This window comes from Mauremys mutica, chromosome 2 (genome assembly GCF_020497125.1).
Source record: "Mauremys mutica isolate MM-2020 ecotype Southern chromosome 2, ASM2049712v1, whole genome shotgun sequence".
NCBI classification, from domain to species: Eukaryota; Metazoa; Chordata; order Testudines; family Geoemydidae; genus Mauremys; species Mauremys mutica.
The window spans coordinates 224,925,379-224,952,539 of NC_059073.1; the positions used below are offsets into that span (position 1 = coordinate 224,925,379).

Sequence of the window (27,161 nt, forward strand, 5' to 3'; positions counted from 1 at the left end):
TGCCAAGGATCCTCTGTCCCAGTGAGTGCAACAAAATAGTATATGAAAGAGAAGGATGAAAGCAACCTGTTCTAAATTATTAGTCATGGCCTGGCAGGTTTTTTGGCTTTGAAATGCTAATATAGGGCAGGTCCTGAATGTTCTGCACCAGCAACTGCAAAATACTGTATATTATGTTTTTAAATTAATTATACATAGTGAGAGAGAACTTTACTGCTAATGTCTGGTTCTACTGGAATAAATATGGTTGTGGAAAAAGTGTATTAAAAGATATAACAAGCCACAAAGTAGCGTGTATTAAGCAAGGAGTATAAGGTAATTTTGGTGTTTAAATATGGATATTTAGGAGCCTAATTTTGGGCTTCTATTCTCAAAAACCTTGGTTGTAGGGTCATCCTGAAGTTTCTGCTTAAGTCAGTGGGAATTTACTTGAGTAAAATTGCCCTGAGAATTTGAGTGAGGCCCTCAGGATTTGGTTCTGAGACAATTATTAAGTGATGTCCATTGCCCCAGAACCTAGGCAGTTTGTGCTAATGAAAAGAAATACAAAAGTTGCACAGGGTAGCTTTTTATAAATTAAGGATTTCATAAAATATCTCTATACTCTACTTCAGTAGTTCAAACAGTCATTAAAGCTTCATGCAAAGAAATAAGGCGTAAGCTTCACTTTGAAGGTCTCCAAATTCCATAATTCTTAAAGGACTTTTGGCATAGCAGGAAGTAGTGTTGGTGATTCTTCCCTCTGAGTCACTAGTGGACTAATAATATCCCAACATGGTGCTCAGTAGTAGTGTGCCGATGTCTTTCAAAAGGCTATTTAAAGGAAATGACCACAAGAGATCAGTACTTAAAGCTGTTGTAATTTTCAGAGGGTAAGTGTTAATCCTTATGTTCCAGACAAATTCCAGTTCAAGTAGTAATTTTCTCCCTATCTGTCTCCCTACTACAATTTCATTTGGTTATGGTATTTTTCACTTCTTACCCTTAATTGTTATATGGTGTCTCTGTGTGCTATTCACAGCTGCTTCTTATCACACAGTGAATGGCTATATTTCAGTTATCCCTCTTATTTCTGGAGAGTTAATTGGTTAATATTTGTAAAGCTCTTTATGATTGTCAAACAGAAGAAATTATGTAAATGCAAAGTATTAACTTTTTAAAATAATATATAATCTGGAGGTCCTTCCATTTGACCTCAATAGAGTAAAAATGAAGGAACTGGATTAAGGGCTGAATTAAAAAATGAGTCAGGGCCTCGTGGAGTTGGCATTGCTAGATTGATGGGAAAACCATTCAGTTAGTTTAGGCTTTGTCTATGCGATGAGTTTATGTCGGTTTAGTCTCTGGAGTATAGACATACCCATACTTTGCTATTTAGCCTTCTAGTTGGTACATGGTACGCTTTATGGTACAATAGAATAAGGAGCCAGAAATGGTCCTTAAAATGTAACTTGGAAAGTGGGATTATGCTCCTTTATATTTTTTTAAATATATATTGAAATCCCAGCAGGCTTCTTCTGCTCATGTTTCTGATATGTTAGAAATTCAAGTGTTGTCTACTCTGAAGACCATGCTGACTAGAGAGCTAATGAAATTATGGCATTTGGGGAATTAAAATTGAGCAATTGAAGGGGAAGAGATTTTAGTCAGACTGTTTGAAATTCTGATTTTCTTTTCTTAACACCTATTTAACGACTATGACTAAAATTTTGGAGAAAAAGTGTCTTTGTTATAGATTCAGCACCCATTCCCTTTTAGCTAAAAATATGCACCTTTAAGTCAGATAGGATGCCCTCCAGGGATGTTCTGGCTAGCATTTCTGATATTTCAAAGGTAAAAATAAATAAATACCTTTTCTTTCTTAAGGAATAAAGGAGTACTGGATTCTGGGACAGTTATGTAGGTATTCTGCTTCTGTGATATAGTAACACCTCAGTTACAGCTGGTCAAAAAAAGGCAATATTTTCATTAAAAGTATTTTTTGTGGAAAACTTTGTTGCAGTTTTTAGTTGATATTCCAAAATTGTTAAAAATTTGGTTGGAATAAAGTCATATTTTGACTGCCTTTAACCTTAGGTTGCTCTGCAGCTAATGTATAGTAATTTGGGAGTGGTTTTAGAGGATCCCAAAGGGAATCCTGTTCAACCTTACTTCAAAATGTCAGTGTAATACCAAATATAGTGGAAGGAAAGACTGTTAATGAGATGTGTGTGGAGCGGAGGCCAACACTTTCAAATTTGTGTGCCTTAATGTTGGCACTTACATCCATATTTGGGCATCTAAATAATTACTGTTTTTTTCCCCTCCTCTCTCCAGAGGTGTTCAACTCCCATGCAAGTTCATGTGTCAGGATTTTTGGGACTTGAACCAGTGCTTCATGCTTCCACCAGGCTGTGCTTCATGCTTCTACCAGGCAGCCATAGTCAACTCATCATACATCCTTGAAGACAAGTCACTGGAAGTATTGCTGCTCATGGTATTGAAAACTGACAGCCCTTCCCATGACTTCTGATTGGCTCAAATTTACTATTTAAGCCTGGAAGGAATACCAGGGACAAGGTGAGGTCTGCATCAGGAGCAGGTCAGGGATCTGCCTTGTTCCTCACCCTGTCCTCAGGTCCCTTGACTACTGGCTCCGGCTCAGCCCTTGGCTGCTGACTCTGGCTTGACCCCCCGCCTCAGACTCACTGCCTGTGCCTCTAACCACTGAACTGGACTGCCTATACCTTGGTTCTTGACACAGTACCAGCTGGAGGTGCTCATCACCTCTTAAAATCAGGTCAATTAGTTAGAGGCCTGAGTATAGATTTGCCTATTTTTAGGCACTCAAATTTGAGAGTTTTGGCCCATCAGCTTGACTATATGTTGCTTCACTTAGCAGACTTCATTGAGTGCACATGTGCATTGGGGTTAGCATGACTCAAGCAGAATAAGAAATCTGCCCTCTGAGAGATTCTAAGCATTCTACCTATTATGTGCTTAAGGAGCTACCCTGACATCTACCAGCTTGCATGATGAGATGGTGCGTGATTAGCACTTATGAAATCACTGGGTGGGAATGGAAACAATAATAGTCAATGGCTTGAGGTGATTTTTTTTTAAACCTTTCCACTGTTTGAAATACCTTCTGAAGGTTGAGACAGCAGAAGGGGCCGCATGCTGAGAGCCAGTACAATGAGGAAAGCTAGTTGTGGTTTAAAAATAAAGAAAAGCTTTAAAAGGAATTTTTAAGGCAGCTAATTTTTTCTGCCTGAGAATGAAAACTCCCTATGTTTTCAGAATTTAAATCCAATTTTAATTAAATGCTTTAGTAAATCCACCTTTCGAGATGCTGTCCTCAGTCTTGTTGCAGTATTAATACGTACTTAGAGAACGTTTGAAAATCTTCTGCAGTAATTTTCATAATATTAATAACTTACTCATTTACCTTTTAATCACTAAATGTCTTCATGTTAAACCTGTGCCTTTTCTTTTTAAGTACAAGAAGCCATTCTTCGAGTCCAAAAATATTTGTACTTCTAGCATGTTGTTAGTTTTCAATGGACACTTTGATGTGCTGTCTGTGAACCTAATGCTCCAAACAATTCAGCACACAACTAAAATCATGTGGGAGTGTTTGCACAATTGGTTCCTAATATAGCACTTCACATCCGAGGGCAAAGAAGTGAAATTCTAGTGGATCTGGAACAAGGTGCACACCATGGAGAAAAGACACCTCCACTACTTTCATTTCCTCTTCCCAAAAATTTCCATACAAACCTTTTTGTGAAGATTCTGCTACTGAGCAAGGCACAGGCCTACATGGATGAACTCCATCCCAACCCTGTGAGACTCTTGCAGGTAGAGTATTGCCTAGGGTGATCATATCTCTTGGGATAGTTATACAAAACATAGCATTGTGCCCCATATTCTTCAGCTCTTTGGCCACCTAGAGGAGCCACTACAGCTGAGCTAGTGAAAGATGACACACTTGGTGAAAATAACTTGTGCAACTCCAGGACCAACCCTAGCCCAGGCCTGTTGCAATATTGGCAGCATCGAGCATTGAAACATCATAAGTCAAACCCACCAAAGTCAGGGTGTGTGTGTGTGTGTGTATCTATCTATCTATATAAAAATATAGGGGTTTTGTTATTTGCCTTCTCATTTCTGAGCCTTTAAGGTTCATGTTTTCAAGCTTTTCTTGACAACTGGTAGGAACAGAAACTTCTTTAAAAATACATAAAAAGAACTGAGATTCTCCTATAATAACACGATTCCAGTGGTTGGGGCTTTCAGAAAAACCTAGTACCAGTAGCATGAGAGTTAACAATACTGCATTGTGTATTGTTGCCCTGCCCTTCCTCCCCTTCCCCACAAGGTCTTTAACTGATCCCTTATTCTGTCAGTACTAGTCCTCATGTGACTCCCCACCCCCCGCTGCCAGAATTCAGCTTTGTACTCCTCTCATACCTCTCCAGAAACTTCCCTTCCCCATCTCTTTTATTTGTATGTTGCCTATTCAGGGCTTATTCCTGCAAGGTGCTGAGTGCTCTGGACCCGATCTAAGAAAGCCCTTAAGCTTTGCTTAACTTTAAGCATGTGAGTGTTCCCATTGATAAATCAGTGTTAATAATAGACAATAGTAACATTACTAGGCACCTTACAGACAGGTGTGAAAACAGATACTGCTCAAGAGGGCTCAGATAAAACGATATTTATTTCAGTGGGATCAGTCACCTTTTTGATATTAAGTGCATGTATAAGTGCTTTACTGGACTAGGACCAGAATGCTCAGTACTCTGCAAGGTCAAGCCCTTTTAAGGGGCCTGGCACAGGAACTTCGTGTTTAGTCTGTACACTGTAAAGTGCCTAGCATGCTGACTGGGCTGGACCAAGGTTATGGGGGCCTATGGCTAATGGGAGGGAAGGGCCTAAGTATGAATTACATATCACCAAAACCAATTATGAAGTCATCACACATTTATCTACATTCATGTTTACATATTATTTATTTATGTAAAATTAACAAGTTTATTCTACTCTCACTACACTCAGTTCTTCAAACAAACAATTCCTCCTCCTCCCCCCGTGGCAAAGTCATGAATGATGACATCGTCATTCAAAGACCTGACAATTTCATTTTCAATGCTCAAGAGGGGCAAAGCAATGAGATGCTCTTGAGTCATGGTGGATTGGTGGACATTTTTGACCCTTGTTAGAAGAGAGAAGGAATGTTCTCCACTACAGTTAGTGATCATTAGTGACAAATACAGCCGTAATGCAGTTTCAACATTTGGGAAACATTCTACCTTATTGGATTCAGTAATAACTCAGTACATCCAAATAGATTTGCTTTTGTCGTCTTTTCTCTCTATATCTGAGAGTGATGGGAAATCAACAATTTGAAGAAATTCTTTAGTAAAATCTACTTGGAGATTGTCTGGGTACTTCTGAAACACGTTTGATACCTTCACTGACTTCAGAACTTTAAATGTTAAGTGAAAAATTTGTCAGTACTCTAATGGTTTTGTCAATATTTTTGTAATCCTCGATCCGATGTTCTAATGAACTCTTCAGTTGTCGATGATTTTGATGAAGGTATTAACTCTGAAGGCCTCCTTGTCACTCAATGGGTGGGCAGTTGCATCATTGCATGTCTTCTGTCTTTTGTGACATTTGGCTGACTTATACTCATGGTTAGCAGTCCTTGCAGCCCCCTGAATTTCATACTCATCAAAACTATCCCACATTTGTTGAAGAACAGTTCCAAGACTTCTCATTAGGTTTACAGCAGTGGAAAAGTCAGTCTGAGCACTTTGCAAGCTGAGACTGCACCTGCTGAATGGCTGAAGTATATCATTCTAGACCTCACACAAAATACCAGTTTCCAAAGTGCACGTTGCATCACTCAGGATCTTTGCATCTTTTCTTGGTGATGATTTTTGAGATTCATCATCCTTGATGCTCTCTAGTTCTTCAAAGATTTTGGGGGTGTTCCAGAACAACTGGATTCACAGCTTCAGCATTGGCTCTCCACTGTGTCCCTGAGTGATTTGGGCACTGGGCATCCCTTTGGTAGTGAATCTCGAAGAATCATCCAACGACTAGTTGATGCAGAGAAAAAATTGTACAATTCTTGGACAAATCCAACCCCCCCTTCAACACAGCAATCCACAGTAGATTGGCCAACAAAGTTGAGTGAGTGTGCAGCGCATGGTATGTAATCAACCAACGCATTGCACTTTTTTATCTTTGCCTGCATCCCTGCATATTTGCCACTCATATTACTTGCATTCTCATAGCTTTGGGCACAACAGAGGCTGATGTCAATCCCATTTTTGGTGAGGAAATCGAGTAGGTACAAGGTAAGTTTCTCCCCTGTGTGGCTGGTGGTGTTTATGAAGGTCATGAAACGCTCAACTGGTCCACTGGGTAGCACATAATGCAAGATGACGGTCAGCCGATCTACATGTGACACATCTGGTGTTGAATCGACGGACACTGAAAAATATCTCACATCTTTGATCTCAATGGCTGATAGCATCTTCTTTGCCAGTAGTGCAATGAATTCATTGCAAATAGTCTTTGATAGATATGTATGGCCTTTTCCATGATTTGGGTGTTCATTGATGTGCTGAGCTAAGAAAGAATCAAACTTAGTGATTGGCTCTAGAATGCCAAGGTAATTGCCATTGCGTTTCGATCCAACAGTGTCATCTGAGCCACAGAATGGTAGACCACATTCAGCAAGAAAAGCTACGGTTTCAACTATGCATCTGAGAACATTCTTCCAATAAGCACAAGCTTCCACAAACTGGTTTTCCATTTGGGTATCCATTCTGCTACTAACTTTCTTTTGGGCATGGTAGCTGCTAACTGACAATGTATGCTCTCACTCATTGCATGATTGGTAATGTATGCAGTATTCTTCTACTCATTAAAGCCTTCTCAGAACATTCTCCACTTTTTGGTATCAGAAAACAGGCAGCAATATAAAGAGTACACTTTCTTCTTAGAAGAGCCATTCTTGCTTGCCAGTCTGTCTGTTAGACTTCACACATTTGACCAAATCAATGTTTGAATAATGATTCTGATTGATGTACTCTTGCTTTGTCAGTGAAAAGTCAGCATCTATATTCTGGCATTTCTGTGAGCCCTTCTCAGTCCAATATGCAACGAGATCTTGAGAAGTCATATCCCACTCACCTGGATCGTTAGAGAAGGATATTTTTGTATTACTATCACTGGGAAAGTCTTCAGAGGAGTGGGGTGAGACTGCAGCTAGAGAAGTCACAGGAGTCTGCTCCTTTTTATCAGGTATAGGTGCAGCAGATTCACTTGGGCTGGTATTAGCTTACTCACCACCAGTATTAGTAGGAGGAAAAAATGTTAGGCGAGAAGGAGAACCTTTCAGCACTACATCTTGTCTTTGTCATCTTTCTTTGGCCTCCTTCAATTTCTGACATCCTCCTTTCTTCGACATGGTTTCTATTGTCCAGTGTAGGCCTACTGTGTACAAAGTTCAATATTGCTTAGGCCCCCAAACACTTGCTTAGCCCACAAAGACAAAATCACAACCACCATAAATTGAATTCACAGTCTTGATGGATTAATTTGTACAAAGTAATATCTAATGAGAGACAAAAATTCTGATGGCCCCACTACCGTCGCTTAGCTGTTACTTTAATAGGGAATGGAGAGCCTAAAGTAGGGCCTAAAAATAAGAGGGCCGAAGGCTATAGCCTTATTAGCCTATGGGTTAATCTGGCCCTGCATGCTGATAACTGATAGTAATAAAATACAGGACACAGTTCTGCTCCCATTGAAGTTAATGGGAGCTGAATGGCCCCCCAGAAATAATTTGTGCCAGATTCATGCTTTCCAAAGGTTTCTACTCTTTTGCGAGTGGGAGTGCTGAAAGACTTAACTCATACTGGGGAATGGGGTATCCCTGTTTGTCTAGTGCCTCTTCTAAGGAGAAAACAGACATAAACACGACAAGTGAGCACAAGCTATCTTGCCAACTATGACAGATGAACAGACTTTACAGAACAACACTCTGTCTTATGCAGTCAGATTGCTCACTGCCCAGCCCTGAATAACTGAGTGGACACCCAATCACGAGGCATTAAATATATGTGAGCCTTGCCTGAATGACTCAAATAGAATCATTTGAGGATTTCTGATTTCTGACATCCTCCTTTCTTCGACATGGTTTCTATTGTCCAGTGTAGGCCTACTGTGTACAAAGTTCAATATTGCTTAGGCCCCCAAACACTTGCTTAGCCCACAAAGACAAAATCACAACCACCATAAATTGAATTCACAGTCTTGATGGATTAATTTGTACAAAGTAATATCTAACGAGAGACAAAAATTCTGATGGCCCCACTACCGTCGCTTAGTTTTTGAGAATCAAAACTTCAGGACCAGACTTCAAAGAGAAACTGCTGAGCTCCAGTTCATCTGCAAATTTGACACCATCAGCTCAGGATTAAACAAAGACTGTGAATGGCTTGCCAACTACAGAACCAGTTTCTCCTCCCTTGGTTTTCACTCAACTGCTAGAACAGGGCCTCATCCTCCCTGATTGAACTAACCTCGTTATCTCCAGCTTGCTTCTTGCTTGCATATATAAACCTGCCCCTGGAAATTTCCACTACTTGCATCCGAAGAAGTGGGTATTCACCCACGAAAGCTCATGCTGCAAAACGTCTGTTAGTCTATAAGGTGCCACAGGATTCTTTGCTGCTTCTACAGAACCAGACTAACATGGCTACCCCTCTGATACTTAACACCATGCAAGGCACTGCATTTAGCTGTATGGAGTGGAAATCCATCAACCTCATGAAGAAACTTGCACAAATACAGACGGATATCATCTTCCTTTCCAAATGTAAACGGATGGACATCATACCTAATGGACTAAAGGTAAAAAATCCACTGCTATCTACATACTACACAGACCACAGTGAGAGATTATGCCATACTCTATCAAAGAAACTGAGGAACCACCTGACCAGCATCCTATACAGCAAACAGGAAAACATCAAAAAAGAGCTCTCCAACCTGGAGACTCTCATCAATAACCAAACTTCCATACAAACGAACTTCACTAAAATAAGATAGGAGATCTACATTACTCACTTCACCTCTCTACAAAGGAAAAAGGACTGTAAGCTGTCTAAACTCCTACCTGCTACATGGGGCCACAACCGTGGTACCCCTAACCCACCCAGCAATATCGTCAATCTATCCAACCACACACTCAGCCCAGAAGAAACGTCTGTCCTATCTCGGGGACTCTCTTTCTGCCCTGCCACCCCCACCAACATGATACAGTTCTGCAGCGATCTGGAAGCCTACTTTCACCATCTCCGACTCAAAGAATACTTTCAGGACAACACTGAACAGCGCACTGATACACAGTTACCCTCCCACCAACAGCACAAAAAGAAGAACTCCACATGGACTCCTCCTGAGGGTCGAAATGACAGTGTGGACCTATACATTGAATGCTTCCGCCGACGTGCACAGACAGAAATTGTGGAAAAACAACATCGCTTGCCTCATAACCTAAGTCGTGCAGAATGCAATGCCATCCACAGCCTCAGAAACCATCCTGACATTATAATCAAAGAGGCTGATAAAGGAGGTGCTGTTGTCATCATGAACAGGTCTGACTACCAAAAGGAGGCCGCCAGACAACTCTCCAACACCAAATTCTACAGGCCACTTCCCTCATATCCCACTGAGGAATACACTAAGAAACTGCACCATCTACTCAGGACACTCCCTACACCAACACCGGAACAAATCAACAAGTAATGTACCCTTAGAGCCCCGACCAGGGCTATTCTATCTACTGCCCAAAATCCACAAACCTGGAAATCCTGGACGCCCCATCATCTCGGGCATTGGAACTCTCACTGAAGGACTGTCTGGATATGTGGACTCTCTACTCAGACCCTATGCCACCAGCACTCCCAGCTATCTCCGTGACACCACTGATTTCCTGAGGAAACTACAATGCATTGGTGACCTTCCAGAAAACACCATCCTGGCCACCATGGACGTAGAGGCTCTCTACACAAACATCCCACACACTGATGGAATACAAGCTGTCAGGAACAGTATCCCTGATGATGCCACAGCACAACTGGTTGCTGAGCTCTGTGCCTTTATCCTCACACACAACTATTTCAAATTTGATGACAATATATATCTCCAGATCAGTGGCACCGCTATGGGCACCCGCATGGCCCCACAATATGCCAATATTTTTATGGCTGACCTGGAACAACGCTTCCTCAGCTCCCGTCCACTCACGCCCCTTCTCTACCTACGCTACATTGATGACATCTTCATCATCTGGACCCATGGTAAGGAGACTCTGGAAAAATTCCACCACGATTTCAACAGCTTCCACCCCACCATCAACCTCAGCCTGGACCAATCTACATGGGAGGTCCACTTCCTAGACACCACGGTGCAAATAAGTGATGGTCACATTAACACCACCCTATACCGAAAACCTACCGACCGCTATGCCTACCTTCATGCCTCCAGCTTCCATCCCGGGCACACCACAAGATCCATTGTCTACAGCCAAGCACTGAGGTACAACCGCATCTGCTCTAACCCCACAGACAGAGACCAACACCTACAAAATCTCCACCAAGCATTCTCAAAACTACAGTACCCGCACGAGGAAATAAGGAAACAGATCAACAGAGCCAGACGTGTACCCAGAAGCCTCCTACTGCAAGACAAACCCAAGAAAGAAACCAACAGGACTCCACTGGCCATCACATACAGTCCCCAGCTAAAACCCCTCCAGCGCATCATCAGGGATCTACAACCCATCCTGGACAATGATCCCACACTTTCACAGGCCTTGGGTGGCAGGCCAGTCCTCGCCCACAGACAACCTGCCAACCTGAAGCATATTCTCACCAGTAACTGCACACCGCACCATAGTAACTCTAACTCAGGAACCAATCCATGCAACAAACCTCGATGCAATCTCTGCCCACATATCTACACCAGCGACACCATCACAGGACCTAACCAGATCAGCCACACCATCACCGGTTCATTCACCTGCACGTCCACCAATGTAATATATGCCATCATATGCCAGCAATGCCCCTCTGCTATGTACATCGGCCAAACTGGACAATCTCTAAGGAAAAGGATAAATGGACACAAATCAGATATTAGGAATGGCAATATACAAAAACCTGTAGGAGAACACTTCAACCTCCCTGGCCACACAATAGCAGATCTTAAGGTAGCCATCCTGCAGCAAAAAAACTTCAGGACCAGACTTCAAAGAGAAACTGCTGAGCTCCAGTTCATCTGCAAATTTGACACCATCAGCTCAGGATTAAACAAAGACTGTGAATGGCTTGCCAACTACAGAACCAGTTTCTCCTCCCTTGGTTTTCACTCAACTGCTAGAACAGGGCCTCGTCCTCCCTGATTGAACTAACCTCGTTATCTCTAGCTTGCTTCTTGCTTGCATATATAAATCTGCCCCTGGAAATTTCCACTACTTGCATCCGAAGAAGTGGGTATTCACCCACGAAAGCTCATGCTGCAAAACGTCTGTTAGTCTATAAGGTGCCACAGGATTCTTTGCTGCTTCAAATAGAATGTGACCTTTACCTTTTAATATATCTTTATACTGTGTCCTCTGCCTCAAGGCTTCCAATAGAAAAGAATTTTTAGTAGTTCTACATTTGTCTGTATCTATAACACAAGTGGACAGTAAATTGCTTCTCTATTATAGTGTATTCTACATTACTGGTGATCTATCACATGGATAATACTATAACTTGATGTTCAAGGATTTACATTGTAAGTTATATGCTCATAAAAAATCCTATCGGGTTTCTTCTGACCCAATTGCTTTGCTAATACACTTCTACTTCCCTCATGAATGTAAATTTAGAGGAAACAGAGGGATGGGAGTTCCTGTATTTTTCTTCCCTGTTCATTTATTGCAGGCAGAAACCTCAATGGGATGGAAAGAGTTTAGTTTAACAATGTGTATTTTTGTGAATTTCATTCCGGACAAATTTCAGTTTACACCAATGAAAGCAACTGTTTCTGGTGGAAAGAGTGAATTTTGATCACCAGTGCAAACTTCAGTTTTGATGGTTTTACCGGTACTCTAACAATCTGGAAAGTTCCAAAATTTGTGAAGAAATATTCTTATTTTCTCAGCAAGAACAACTGTTCAGGGTAAAGTGCCTGTGAAAACTGACATTTCTTTTTGAAAGCAAAATGTTTTAAGAATGAAAAATATTAATTTTTCTTGAAACATTTGACCTTTTGTCAGCCAGGATTGTTTTTCTATAGCACTAATATGTTCTAGTTTAAAACAATGTGTCTTAAGAGGCCAAAACCCCCTCAATAATGCATAAATCATTTGTGAGTAGTGGTACAGACCGATTACTGTCTCAATTTCCACTTAAATAATTCCACAAGAATAATGCTTATAAACCTAGGACTGAATTCTCCCTGCTAAAATGGAACAAAACAAAACATTCTTATTAAGCAATGTGTCTTTCCGTTTGTCACAATAACCACTGTAAATCCTCCCAAGATATACCTCTTTTATAACCTTAAAGCATAACCCCTGATATGCCAGAGGCTCTTTATAGGTAATATTTTAAGTTATGGGAGGAATTTTGCATTTTAATACCATGGGACCTTATCAAGGTGAAAATATTTGACCTTTGACCTATAACTAGTTATCATATCCTATGCAGCTTCTTATACGGATATATTCAATTTACACATTTTCTTAATTAAATTAGTAAATCCAGAATTATTTGAGAGCAAATAGCCCAGTGATTAGTGCACTCCCTGGGATGGGGGAGACCTAGATTTAAATCTCTCTGCCTGATTTAGAGCAGGGATTTGAACCTGGGTCTCCCACCTCCCAGGAGGGTGTTGACCTACTCACTGTGCTATAGGTTATTTTGGAGTAGGTTTGGGCGTGATCCATCCTAGACCTGAGAGTTTTTATTAAAACTGATGATAAATGTTTCACGGAAATGTAGGTTTCAATGAAAACAACATCTTTCAATAGGAAAATAATCTAGTTTTGAATTTTCTTTTACCAGCTCTAACCAGTAGCCATGTTCCCCCTCTGCCCTAGCAGAGCTGTAATAACTTGAGGGATTCTACTAGTGTAAGCACTTCTCCCACATGGAGTTGCAAGTAGATCTGGAAAAGACGTTGTCTTTTCTCTCTACTGCCCTAGATAAGGAGGTGATCATTTAAGATAGGGATTCAGTGTTGCAAGAAGACTGATTGAGGCCTTGTTTAGCAGGGAGGCTCGTAACATCTGAGTTTAAAGATAAAAGGTTTGTGAATGTCTTGGCTGTGTATTTTTTTCAAGCAGGGGTTTGCTGGTCCTCAGTAGTAATATTACATAACTGTATGCCCAGTAATTGGCATAACTCTCTGTTTTCCCTGCTTAGGGCCAGATCTTCAGTTCGTGTAAGTCATTTTAGCTCCACTGAATGTACTGGAACTATGCTGACTTAAGTCAGCTGAGGATCTGGCCTCTAACTTCTACATAGGTAAAGGGTAACACTTTCAAAAGTGCCTAAGTTCTTTTTAAAATGAGGTTGAGAATCCTAAGTGGCTAAGTCACTTTTGAGAATGAGATTTAGGTCTTGTCTACACAGTGTGTTAATCTGCACCAGAGGGATATAAATTTTAGTATGCGCTAACATGTTGCACACTAACTGGCTTGTGTGGACTCTACTAAAAGTGCCCTAGTGTTGCAATGGATCAATGTGGGGGCAGAAATTAAGAATGTTATGGACCCCTGCTAAGAAGTCACAGGAATGGCTGTCCCTGAATTAGGATTTATCACCTAATTGATCTCAGTGCAAATAAGGATAAGGGACAAGAAAAGGTAACCTAAAAAGATGCTTTATTTAACATAAGGTAAGTATATGGACAAAATATCTCAGTGGCTTGCCTGGGCATGAAGCCCAGAACCCTCTCCCTCTACAAATGACAGATAAAGATATTTATACTTTACAGATCAAAGTTCGTCTGATCGTCTGCCTTGGCCTCGAGATGTTGGATCCAGACCTACTACTGTGCTTGGGAATGACAGGCGGCACAGGTGGGACTTGGACCTTTGACTGCTGGACCAGGATTAGGATCAGGATTACTTCTCAGGTAAGTAACTGTGGTAGTATTTCTCAGAGATCTTCCGGCGGTTCTTGATCTGACAACGTGAACGCAGGCTGCTGCTAAGGAGGACAGCACCCTAAACTACATGTGTGGTGCTTATATATTCTCTACTCCCTAGGCATATTAGTGACCACCTGATCAGTCCTTTTCCCCCTTTCCACAAAAGAGCGCCAAACTCAAACAAAAGGGCACCAAAGTTCCAAAGAGAAGGGTAGCCAACATGGCTGCCAAACAACTACTAGACACCATTCAAGATGGCAATTTTAACAAACTTTTGACATTACCATTTCCCAGGTAAATAATACAAGATACCACATAGACATAAATCAGAGCATGCATATTAAAACATAAATAATGCTGTACACTAGTGTGTGATAATGTAGTCCCATTTCAAACAATACTTTAAAGTGCAGGTCAGCAGGGTTCATATGACTAGTTAGTGTGCAACTCGCAGGGCCGGTGAAATCATTTAGGTGACCTAGGCGATTGCCTAGGGCACTAGGATTTGGGGGGCACCATTTTTTTCGTCAGTGACCGCGGCGGCTGGATCTTTGGCTGCCCCGGTCACCGCTGGCATTTAGGGGGAGGGAGCTGGGGCAGGGGAGCGCAGGGAGGGCCGCCTGCAGCAAGTAAGGGGGGGCGGCATGCAGGGGAACTCCCCGCCCCAGCTCACCCCTGCCCCGTCTCCTCCCCGAGCACACTGTAGCCGCTTCACTTCTCCCGCCTCCCAGGCTTGCGGTGCCTAAGATGATTGGCGCCACAAGCCTGGGAGGCAGGAGAAGTGAAGCAGCCATGGCGTGCTCGGGGAGGAGGCGGGGCAGGGGTGAGCTGCTTCACTTCTCCCACCTCCCAGGCTTGCGGCGCCAATCATCTTAGGTGCCGCAAGCCTGGGAGGCGGGAGAAGTGAAGCAGCGATGGTGTGCTTGGGGTGCTCGTGCTCGTGCGCAGAGCAGGGGTGAGCTGGGGTGGGGGGAGGTGCCTCAGAGCGGAGGGTGGGGAGCTGCCGCAAGGGGGCACCTCAGGGCGGAGGGGGTGCACCTCAGGGTGGAGGCACGAGGCGGGGGGAGGGTGCAAGGTGGAAGTTTTGCCTAGGGCACGAAACATCCTTGCACCGGCCCTGCCAGAGGGACAGGACAGTGCATTCTTCAAAATCATGTCCCTTGTGCAATACTGGACAAAATCACATCCGGTTTTGTTTCAGTACCGGATGAGAGACAAAGTTTAGAAATGCAGGACTGTCTGGTTTTAAACAGGATGAATGGCCTGCCTATGTGTCAGCCATCCTTTCTATAGTACTGCAAATTACAATAGAAAGAAACATAGAAACTTAAATATTAGATATGCTGAAGGTATATAAACTGACTGGTAAAATGGCCTCTATAAATGCCTCAAAAAATGCTCGAGAATTTGAGACTGTATTAGAGAATACAGCATAGGGAAATCTGGGAATATAGACAGAATTGTGTCAGCAAAAATTACAGCCTATAAGAAACCCCAGTGCTTAATGGAATTGGAAAGTATACTAGACACTTTCCACTTTATGGGACCTAGATAGTGGATTACAGAGCTTTGTCTCTTAGGGAATCTGGAAGTGTATTAGACAATTGTGTGCATAAGGGGACCTGGAAGTTTATTACTGAGCTTAACACTGTTTTAAACCCTTCTATGTGGAAGGGGATGTGGGCAAAAGGGATTATTACTACTGAGTTCTTTGTAAGGGAAACATTATTCTTCCTGTGCTTGTATAGTGAGCAATATAAAAGTTATAGAAGAAGCATATGACATGGGAACTGGATGAATCAATAAAAAGGATACAGAGCCTCTTACCATTAGCTCAGTAGTTTAAATCTAGGCCAGGCAGTAGTGATAAGAAATGGTTACTGTCCCGTAACTGTTTGCAATGGTGTATTAAGCATATTTGCTGAAACCGTCAAATGGGTTTTTGGGGCCTTATGCTTTTTGCTTGATCAAAGCCCTGGTTTGACCTTAACCCTTAGAACTGGGCAAGTAACTGACTCTTTGGTTCGCTGGTACTTGCAGAAAAATAAAATATCAGTTTGGGTCTGTGATGGGGCTTCTGCCCCACACTGCCCCTGATGAGGTTAAAACCCAGCCTGCAGGGCTGCAAGGAAACAACCAATTAGGGCAGTGGCTGCAGCCAGTTAGGGCAGCAGCTGGACCAGCCCATCAGGGCTGAGCTGGCCCATATAAAAGGAAGCTGCAGGCCAGAGCAAGTGAGTCTGATGCAGGGAGCCCTAGGGAGAAGACTGGCTTCCTAGATGGCTACAGGGAGACCAGTACCTGGAGAAGGGCAGATGCTAGCAGGGAAAGAGCGGCCCGGTTGCGGACTGCCACACTGCTGTGAGGAGTGGCTGGACTTTTGTTGGAGGAGTGCCCCGGAAGGGGGAGGGGGAAATGGATGATGAGATGAGTGGAGGGCTGTGCCACGAAGCAGTCGTTGAGGGAAAGGAGCCATAACGGGTCTGCAGGCGGAGACAAGGATGGGAGAGCCACCACCATCCGAGGGCGCACCTGCTGGGACTGAGAATTCCCAAAACGCCCAGCAGGAGGCATAAGTGTGGTGAATCACCCCCTGATAGGGTCACACTAAATTTGAACATTGCAAGACGTTTTGGTCAATTAAATCTACTTTAAGTCTTAAAAATGAAAACCTAATTCAACCGAAAACATTTTCTTTGTGGTATTTTTACAGGCTGACATTTACAATATGAGGTGGCGGTGCTGCCTCCTTTATCAGCGTTAGCCTAGTGGCTAGGGCACGCACATGAAATGTGAGAGACCCAGGTTTAGTTCCCTCTTTGCCTAGGGTGACTATGTGCCCTGTTTTGGCCAGGTCTCTCACGTTCTGGGTGAGTGCTTTGACTGCTGAGCTATTGGGTAAAAAGTGTGTCATTCATGCACCTGAGTGTTGCTAGTCAAAGGAAAGACACTGAAGACCATGTGAGAACTTGATTTCCTGTCCCCTTCCCCTCCAATCTTGCATGCAGCTTCCTACTCAAATCATTAAACAAGTCACAGATGTAATTCTAATTCAGTGCTACTTCAGAACTAGTACTTTCAAGAGTATCCATTGGAGGACACTAGAACACAACAAATCAGAGGGAGCAAGTACGCTATGACTATTTTAAAGATATTTGTGGAGGCCACATGTACTTATAAAACCTGAAAGAACAAAGCATTTTGTTTATCTAACAGTCTGAATATCACTTGGTATTTCATTGGCTATTTCACCAATCTCATCTCCTACTCTGTCTGAGTTTGTATTTGGGACTGGTTAGGAGCTTACTTAATGGCTGACTGCTGGCACAGTCACTTGTTCTAATTTTAGTTATTACCTTAATGGGTGAAATACTTTCTATTATTATTTATTATTTATTAAATATTTAAACTTTTATATCTTTTAAGATTATAATTAATCCTAAATCTTTTTACCTGCTTCTCTCAACAAATGTTTATAGATGACCAAACACTAGCAATATGACCAGAGTTTACTTAATTCATCTTGATGGTGTTACACTGAGCCAAATAAACTCTGATATGTTTTTGTCATGGTGATAACATTTGGTTGTGTAGGAACTGGATCCAGTCTGTAAAACTCTCATCTCCCCTCTAGATGATAGCAACCTGCTCCATTTCAGCCTCCCGGACATTCACACTGTCGCTATCCAGTGCATTCAAAATGCAGCTGCTAAAATAATCTTCTTTCCCCATCTATTTGAACATATTTGTGCGCCCCCCCATGCTTTCCCTTGATGGTCCTTCCTTTTTTCTACCCCATCAAATTCAAGCTTTTTGTCTTCAATCAGGAGACCCTATACAGCTCTTCCCCTCTCTCTTGACCAACTTTTGTATCTTACCACAATGGCCTGTTTATCCATTTCTCTCACAGTCATCTTTGCACTATCATGCTGCCCCTTGCATTTGGAATTTCTTCCTTAAACTGGCCATAAAGCCATTAACTTCTTCTAATTCCTGCTCAGGATCCACTCTGACTGTGAAGCCTACGGGAAATTGCCCACTGATAACACTAGGTGAAGATCTAGTGGAGGACTTCTGGTATTTATTTATATGATGGGGGAGTTAAATATTTTGGAACCATCAGGTTGTGCGTTTGGCTATCCTACGTAATTGCATGATCCTAGATCATTGTTATTCTCTTTCAGATCTCTTCTGTTTATTGAACTTACACCTTGTATCCTGTGTTGTTAGATTACACTTTCTTTGGTGAAGGGACCATGTCTAATTTGTTTGTACAATTGGACTCCAATTCCTACTGCGGACTCCAGACACTACTGTGATGCAAATAAAGAAATTAATAATGTTATTTAGACAGGTCTATATTTCATGAAACTGTACATACATTATCACTAGCAGTAGGATAAATATTTTAATAGCTTTTAAAAAGGGTCCTTTTGTATAATACATTCCACAAAGATTTCAATTATATCATTCTCATTGCTTTTTATTTTTTGTGTAAAATCAAGTTCTAGATTGCTAACTATCTTTCCTTTCTGTGACCTTTATAAAACTGTTGATTTTATTCCCAGGACTGGGTCACTGTGTAACACAAAGTACCATTTTTGCATCTTTGCCTCAGAACATGCTTCAAATGCATGGTTACAAGGGGTGTGCCTGTTTTTTGTTTTTATTTTTTGTTTAATAAAAGGTAGCCTCTCACTTGGCTTCTTTGCTAGGAGCATTTTTGCCAGATTTCTAGAAGGTTTACAAATAAATGCATATGCACAGAAGTAAACCCATATGAAGCAACTATGTTTGTGTGCACAAATCTGATTTGTGCACACATGGTCTAGCTATTCTTTTGCATGTGCATTTCCTCTGTTTATTTTAGTGTGTGAGATCTTGGGTATACCTTTCTATCCAGATGCTTTGTGTGCAGAACTCAAGCCTCTGTGTTTTGAAAACATCAGCCTTTGTATGTAATACAATGGTGAACAATAACTACCGTACTTATAATGGAGGCCCCTTAAGAAAGGTTGCTTTACAATAATGTCTGATGTATTTTCCCCCTTTCTCCCTGCTACTATCCTCCTTAGATGATTTTCTGTTACTCTGCCCAGACATCAACATGATTAATAGACCTGTTAAGATATTATTATAATTACTGTATAAAACTTGTGGTTTAACTAGTAACGGCCGCTACATATGGTGTTCAATCCTGGATGCTTCAGTACTCCCTATTGAGATCAGTACAAGTTCTGTGTGTGAATAAATGTATAGATGACGGACATTAAGATTTTAACCTATTCTAACCATAAAAGGCCAAATTGTCCCTCCTTTACTCTATTCCTCAAGTTATTCCATTGGTTTCAATGGATCTACTCTAAGAGTAACTTACTATCGGGCCTGAGTAGGGGTGGCACAATCTAGCCTGTTGTTTGCAAGTAAGATTAGCTTCAAATATAACAATATGAATTATTCAGATATAAAACTGCAACACAGGAAATGATTTAAAACTGTGATTAATATTAAAAATCCCAAAGAATATATAAAATCCTTCTAATCTGGCATTGGAAATAAGTATGAACAGCCTTCCTGTTTATAATAATACCCGTGAATGGTTCCTTTTCAGTAGTTATTAAAGGTTTCAGCTTGGGAGACTAACTATTTTAAGTTGTTAGAGATTATATAATATTGGTAAATTACTGCAGCTTCCCAAAGCTTTTAATGTCCAGTACAGTAACTCCAATTCTTGGTTATCTGCATGTCACCAGGTACAATTCTGTGTGCTTCGTAACAGCTCACAACTAGAAATGAACTCTGCCTTTACATTAATTGCTAGTGACTCCAATTTAATCAGCCTGAAAATAAACCTGCTGGCGCTAACCATGAAAATTATGACTTAATATGGCCAAAGAATTTACTTAAAATAAAAGGGTATTTGATTCTACATTAAGTCAGGGACATTCTTCTGTATTTTTATCCAATGTTAGCATTGATTTGAGTCCAAATTCCTTTTCCTTTTTGTTCTAGATTTGGGTCCCTCTTTTGTTTCTCTTAGTTACACAATAGAGGTTCAGAGATACAAGGACTGCGTGGAAAAACACTTAAGGTCATGAAACTAATATGAAGAGGCATGTTGTCATTTGTAAAAGATCAGGTATGTAAGCAGAACCAAATTCAATTTAGCTACAGGCAGTAAATTGGAGGATAATTGACAGGCGTCTGCTTACATTAGATAGCAAGTTCATTTTACTGGAACTATAATGGACTGCAACAACTACAGCAGATTATGAAGTACACTTTGAAAGCTGGATTATTGTGCCCTCCATGTGAACATGAGAAGTGATTGATGTTGGATTCTGCAAGCTGAGCATAATTGTTTGAATGGAGGGGGAATAAAAGGGAATATACTCTGACTCCACTTCTGTTCCTCTATGAAATTTGCTACTTTGTCGCATGAGGAGAGAGAACAAGATGGGAATAACCTGCATGGGAATAACCTGTATAGACAACTTGTAAGTGGGCTGGCATCATTCCATAGTGGGTTGGGCTTTGCTTACACACAGAACAAGCAGGGATTTGTCCCAGCAGAACCTCTCAGAGCTCCACAAGCTAGCCCTTAATGCATAGGCTCTGCTGTCTCTGAATCTGTTACAGATTGCACAGTTTCTGCAGGATCCTTGCTGATGGGGATTACTATGTTAGTTAGTGGATCTCAAGCCACTCATAAAGGAGAAATGCCACAGTGCAGAGGAGAAAGGTGGATAAATTAATCCTGACAGGGTAGATCAGATAATACTACTGAATGTTCTACAGAGCTGGTGATAGGACGATGTTGCCTTCATGACTGTCTTACTGTTGTCACCTCCAGTCTGCATATGACCTGTTACCTCTCCAGGCCTGGATCCTACACTCCAGCAAATCTGTGTGCAGGGGGAAGGCGAATGGGGCTCTCAAGGCAGCACTTCCCCTTTTAGTGCTGGGAAGGGATATGCTAGATCTCCATACCCTCCAATCCTAGAAGCAGAGGGTAGGATCTGACATAGAGTGGCCATCAAGAATACCTAGGCACAGTAGCTCATTTGAACTGTTACCATGTTTCCTCTAGAAATGTAGAAAATATTGTGCACATAAAACAAAAGCAGCAAAACTTGCTCTGTTGCTAGTTCTTCATATACCAGGAAAAAACTCCACTTTCAGCAAGGAAGCTTTTATCTCTTTGACTCCAACTGAAAAGCCATTTTCAAGAATTGTTTTGGTTCACTTGTCAGAAGCAAAAGTTGTTTGTCAGATCAAGGAGGTGAAGATCAAAGTTTAAATGCATGTTGCACAATCAAAGCTAATATGAACTTTTGAGATTACTGTAAATAGAAAGGATTGACTTCAGATCAGCCCTGTTTTCGTTAAAGGTGACCTGAGAGGAAAGTGGGCTCGCACCCTTTTTTATTTCTTGATGATGTAGGAAGAAGCCTAAAAGGTTGGGTTTTGTTGTTGTTAATTTAGCGGGGGAAATAAACCTGGAATATACGTGGAAACTCCTGGAGATACCTAGTGTGATTGTGACATCACAATACTGTACATTGAAAGTGTCGCAATTTTAGAGAGGATGGGATTTTTGCTCAAACTGTCAAAACCTTTATTCATTCACACCTATTTAATTCCAATGCACAAGAAATACTTGGGAGAAAAGTATGGTAAAGGGTCCACATTCTCACCCCTTCATTCAATGGGTAGAGAGTTCACAGCTCAAGTTTGAGAACTGATTCTCTTAACATCTATAAGGTTTAAAAAGCAAACAGGAAAAAGGATTTTCTTTAGAAGTCATAAAGAAGCAACAACAACAAAAGACAGTAATTATTTCCCCCTGGCAGTCCATCTTTAAACTTTATTTTTTAATGTTCTGAGGCCTTCACTTTTACTTGTCTTGGATGTCTGCCAGCATGAGTTTAAGTTTAACAAGATTCAGCTTTTTATTCATAGTAACTACAGCAGCACCTGGTAACACCACTGAAGTTAGGGGTCCATCAATTTTTCCATTATCAGCCCCAGTTCAGAAGTGTGTTTTAAATTCTGCCATAAAAACGTGCTCACTGAAATTTGCCATACTTATGCAAGGTCTTAGCTCTGGGATTAGCAAATTACATAACTGCACTAAAATAGGAGTTAGGGACTGACTTAATTCCCCAAAAGCAAGGTAATTCAGAGTTAAGGCTTAAATCACATCTTTGTCCTGAAGAGGTTTTCAGACAGGGGGAACAATAGGGAAAGTTAAGGACAATTTTTTTTAGCCTTAATTCTAAATTTCTTGACTCATGAGTCAAACCATTTAAACACAATTTTTTGTGGTTCAGTATACTAGAAATCCAGTTTGACAGAACCATCAGATAAGATCACATCACCTCAGTGATATTAAAAGCTGAGAGAATAATATTTCTGCAACTGTTATTTCCAGATAGTGAGAGCAGGATTAGTTTTCATTTTTATTTTTACTCTTTTTTTAGATGTCATAATGATGTGTAATGGTCAGTTTGCATAGATCTTTTTTGAAAAGTTAAACATAACTTCTTTCAGTTAACATTTTCCTCAGAAATCCTCATTGTCGCATACTGCATGTAAGTTATGCAGCTCTGTCATGGGGTGCACACACCGCTAAGGACTCGTCCTCCTGGCTGCTCTGGGGATTAGTTCTTCCCAAGTGCAGTGCCCTCCTCTGGTGGTCTCTTCACCCATCATCGTCTCTCACTCTGCGGCACCTCTCACTCCAGGAGCTGCAGCTTCCTGTTCATGACTCGGCCCTCGGGCCAGGTCACTATGGTCTTCCTCTTCCTGTGTATCAAAGTCTTCCAAAGCAAACTGTCCCTTACAGTCTGCTCTGTGCCACTTCCCCAGTGGCTGGTGGGGGGACCTGGGCCCACTCTTTACCTTGGGTTCCAATTTCCAGCTCAGGGGTCCTCTTGTCAGCAGCCCAGGTCAGCCCCATCCCATACCTTGCTGCTTTCCCACTGAGCCTTTCCTACCTTTCTGGCCTCTCCCCTCTCTGGGTTTGCCAGCACAAACGCCCTCTTCCCAGGGAGTAATGGTAGGCTACCTATCTCTGTAGCCTCAAACACACCTCTCTCCCCTCCCAGGGAGTGACTGCAGACTACCTCCTTTCAGTTCCTGGGCTTTATACAGGCTCTTCCCTGAGCCTTGTGTCTAATTCACTGTGGCCTGGCTCTCTTCCTGGGGCAGCCTGGGGAGCTAATTGACCCAGCTAGCCATCTTAACCCCTTCAAAAGCCTTGTGTGGGGTGGACACACCATCACAAGCTCCATGATGCATTGTGATTTCATCAAAAAATGAGACAGAGTGAAAAGAAACATTATAGAATTAAGATAAAAATATTTGACACTATCAGTCTAATCACTAGCATTGGTGGTTCAAATTTCTGTATGGTGGTATCTTGACTCAGACAGCATTAGTTAGTTCACCAGGGATTTTCCTGGGATGAGCAGTTTCTTAATTGTGCCAAACATGTAAAATATTCACTTAGTCTCTCTTCAGGTAGAGTACATCCCTCTGATCTTACTAATCTAAGTAATTCTCAAATAATAATAGAATACACGCATTCCACTCTCACCCCAAACGTACACGCACAGTTGCAAACAAATTTTTTCCATTAAATGTCACCAAGATAAATTCTGAGATATGAAAGAGAGTTCCTGGATCTGTAAAAGTCTGGTGGTGGGAGAGGAGGTCTCAGAGACAATGAAGCGTTCACAGTATGTTGCGTGAAGCATGAGGGCCAGATCTTCAGCTAGTGTAAACAGCTACTGCTTCACTGGGCCCTAAGTCACTGGAACAGAAATTGCCATTGCAGACATGGTCTAGAAAAGAATGAGTAGGTAGGCAAAGTCCTTTAAAGTGTAGTTCCACCCAGAAAAGTGATTATTTAAGAATGGCACCTTCTTATTCAACATATCTGTTCTTTGGAACTTATTCTGATCTCATTACTGCCTTATACCATTAGACTTCACTGACTTGAATGGGGACCTGGCTTGAGTCCCTGCTATGCTCCTATGTTACCTTGGGCAAGGCTCTTAGCCTTTGTGTTCAGTTTCCCATCGCAAGTGGGGATAATAGTCCTTTCCTACCTCACAGGGGTGTTGTGAGGATAAATATATCGAAGACTGTGAGGCACTCAGATGCTACAGTAATCAGGGCCACAGAAATACCTGACATGAAATCATTCCTGATTTACATCAGACTAAAATCACAATTAGGCCTCAATCTGTGTGATCCCACTGAGGACAGAATTTATCCAGTAGAATTTTTATTATAGATAGTGCCATGAGTCAGAAAAAATACAGCTCCACTTAAAAAAAATGGAGGGAGGTGGGAGGGAAATCGTGGTCCTTGAGCAAAACTCCCCCTGAATGGAGAGCTAGGCTTAACACAATTTGTAAACTGAACAAATTTGACTTGGACTTGTTGAAAGACAATAAGCATGCAATCTTACAATGGCATTTCTACAGAGTCCCTTTTCAGAGGATTGCCACACTTCAAATAACAGCCCTGATCCAGTGTTTAAATTCCTTTGAAGTCAGTGGAGTAAAACTGACAAAATGCAACGGAGAATCAAGCACTATCTGTACAAAGCTGAATGGAATTTAGTTTAGACTTTACTGAGTGTGAGTTCAAATGTAGCAACCTAGACTGTCTGGAAAGTGGGAGAGAAAAAAGAAAGTGATTTATGTTTGATGGAAATTTTTTTAGAATTAGATGTGACTTCTCTTTAGTCTATAGTTTTAAACCTCCATTCTCTGACTCCAGATAAAACTACTGACTTGTGAATTTTCCTTCTGTTTCTTGTGCTTGAAGGACATAAATATTCTCCTGCTGTGCTATAGCCACCATTTGTGGGCTCAGGCTCTGCATATATGGCCTTCATTAGAACAAATAGGGTATACACATTTAGATTTTTAGAATATTTCAGCCAAGTTTTGTTCATGTTTATGCTGTGTAAATCTGGAGTAACTCCACTGCATTTACCTTTTATGGAAGATTTTATTTTTTTCTACATGATCTTGCCTTTGTATGGCTATCTAATATAGTAATGCCATAGAATTTTTTGTCTTGCATATTTGTTTTGAGAACTAAGGGTCAAAAGCTGAGGTGACTCCAATGAAGTCAATAGAGTGATTCTGGATTTACCTTATTTGTCCCTAAGTAACTGCTAACTTCAGTTCTCGTTTAAAGTTCCCCATAGTCACAATTCACTATTCTCCCCACCTGCCCTGGCCCCATGTCTTCCCTCCATGTAGAAATTTGCATACTCTATTGTATGAGTCTCATAACACTTTCCTTCTGGAGGCCATTTCATTCTGTATGAAAATAGCCTGACCCAGCTCAAATTACCAGTTGGTGGAAGAAGTCTCTACTCATGCCAGAGGTGTGTAGGGAGGCTCCTGGGGTTGTGAAGTTGCATTTATCTTCCCTGGTGCTGCTGCTTCTCTCTCTGCCTGGGAAGTGGCTGGAGTGGCTTCTGCCCTGTGTACTAGTGATGGTGGTGGGTGAGTGGTACGGACAAGAGCATAGTGCCCTAGAGCTCTTTTCACCAGAGGCGAGATTGTGGAGGTGCCGGTCTGCTTCTGGCCTACTCTGTCCCATTTCTGCTTGTCTCCTCTCAGGAATCTGTGCCTATCCCTGGAAGGTGGGTGGAGAGGCTCTTGTCCCAGATAGTGCAGGAGGGAGCCACTGGTGGCCTAGCACCTTGAAGCAGCTTCTATCTCAGTTCAGGAGATAGCAGGGTTGCTGGTGGTATGGCCTACCTACTTTCCCCACTGCTACCAGCATGCTACTTCTCAGCCTTCTTACTGGTTCTCTCTTCCCAGGGACCTTCTGGTCCTATCCTAGAAGGTCTGAGAGGAACTAGTGAATCTTAAGTCCTTGTAAGGACAAATGCAAAAATTGGTATTAAACCAAGATTCTACGCTAATGCCAAATGGGAACCAGTTAAAAAATCTTCTGTTCACAAGGACAAGTGCCAAACAATGGACCAAACCTCCTTCCTTTGGGCCAAATTCTTCTCTGTTGCATGAGTATATACCCACCATCTTAACAGACTTGGCTCCCTGCCCCCATTTACTTCAGTTGGGTTTCACCAATGTAAATGAGAACAGAATTTGGCCCATTGGGAGTTTTTCTTATGCCAGGACTACAGTATTCATCTCTTTGTTTAATAACTCTTCTCATCCCTTTTCCCCCATTCCTCCAGGTGTGTTTCTGAAGTGCTGAAGTGAAGATGATACCTGTGGCACTTACTAACTGGTATCACTCAAATGCAGTTTAAGCAGCCTTTCATCCCACAGTATGACATTTCCAAAGTTACTCTAGTGCAGCTAAGAAATGGCATAAAAACACACTTCATATTTGCATTCCTTTTCTGTGCCATCTAATAGGCTAGAATTGTGGAAGGTCATCTAGAGGAAGAAGGGAATAAAATTTTCCAAGACTCTGTGCAAACATCTGCAGATCTTAAAAAAATAAACAAACAAATAAATAAAATTGAGCTATGAACATGGGCTGCTTACAAACAGACATAAATATTCTACATAAAGTCAGACATTTCAATAATACAGAAGTGAATATAGGGAGTTCAGCTGGGTACTGGCTTTGGTGATCATTAATTTGGAGGAGAATCACAGAGTGATAACAAATAGTAAATCTTATTATTAGGATTGGGAGATGTGGTAATGCTCCAGTATTCATTCCCCAAAGGAGCGGATTGTGTTGTGTATGTTGTTTCCTCAGTGAGTTTGGAAGGAAGCGAACAAACCTTTGTACATAACATTGGTTTAGAAGGGGGAGTAAAAAGGAGACTGGTCTCTTTTTGTGATATGATGGGAATTAGGAGAGCCAAGTTATGTCTCATATAATTGCCCCACTTGTGTGGGAGAACAGAGTGCCATCAAGTTGACTCCTGCCATGGC

At 41.6% G+C, this 27,161-nt stretch overlaps 1 protein-coding gene across 1 annotated transcript in view; it reads left to right on the plus strand.

The window, feature by feature from the left end:
• ZNF385D (zinc finger protein 385D) overlaps positions 1 to 27,161 on the plus strand; it is a 922,283-nt gene that overhangs the window by 40,157 nt on the left and 854,965 nt on the right. Inside the window, exon 4 of the mRNA XM_045007121.1 lies at positions 14,053 to 14,193. The gene's annotated coding sequence lies outside the window, so the exon portion shown is untranslated. The remainder of the gene's footprint in view (positions 1 to 14,052; positions 14,194 to 27,161) is intronic.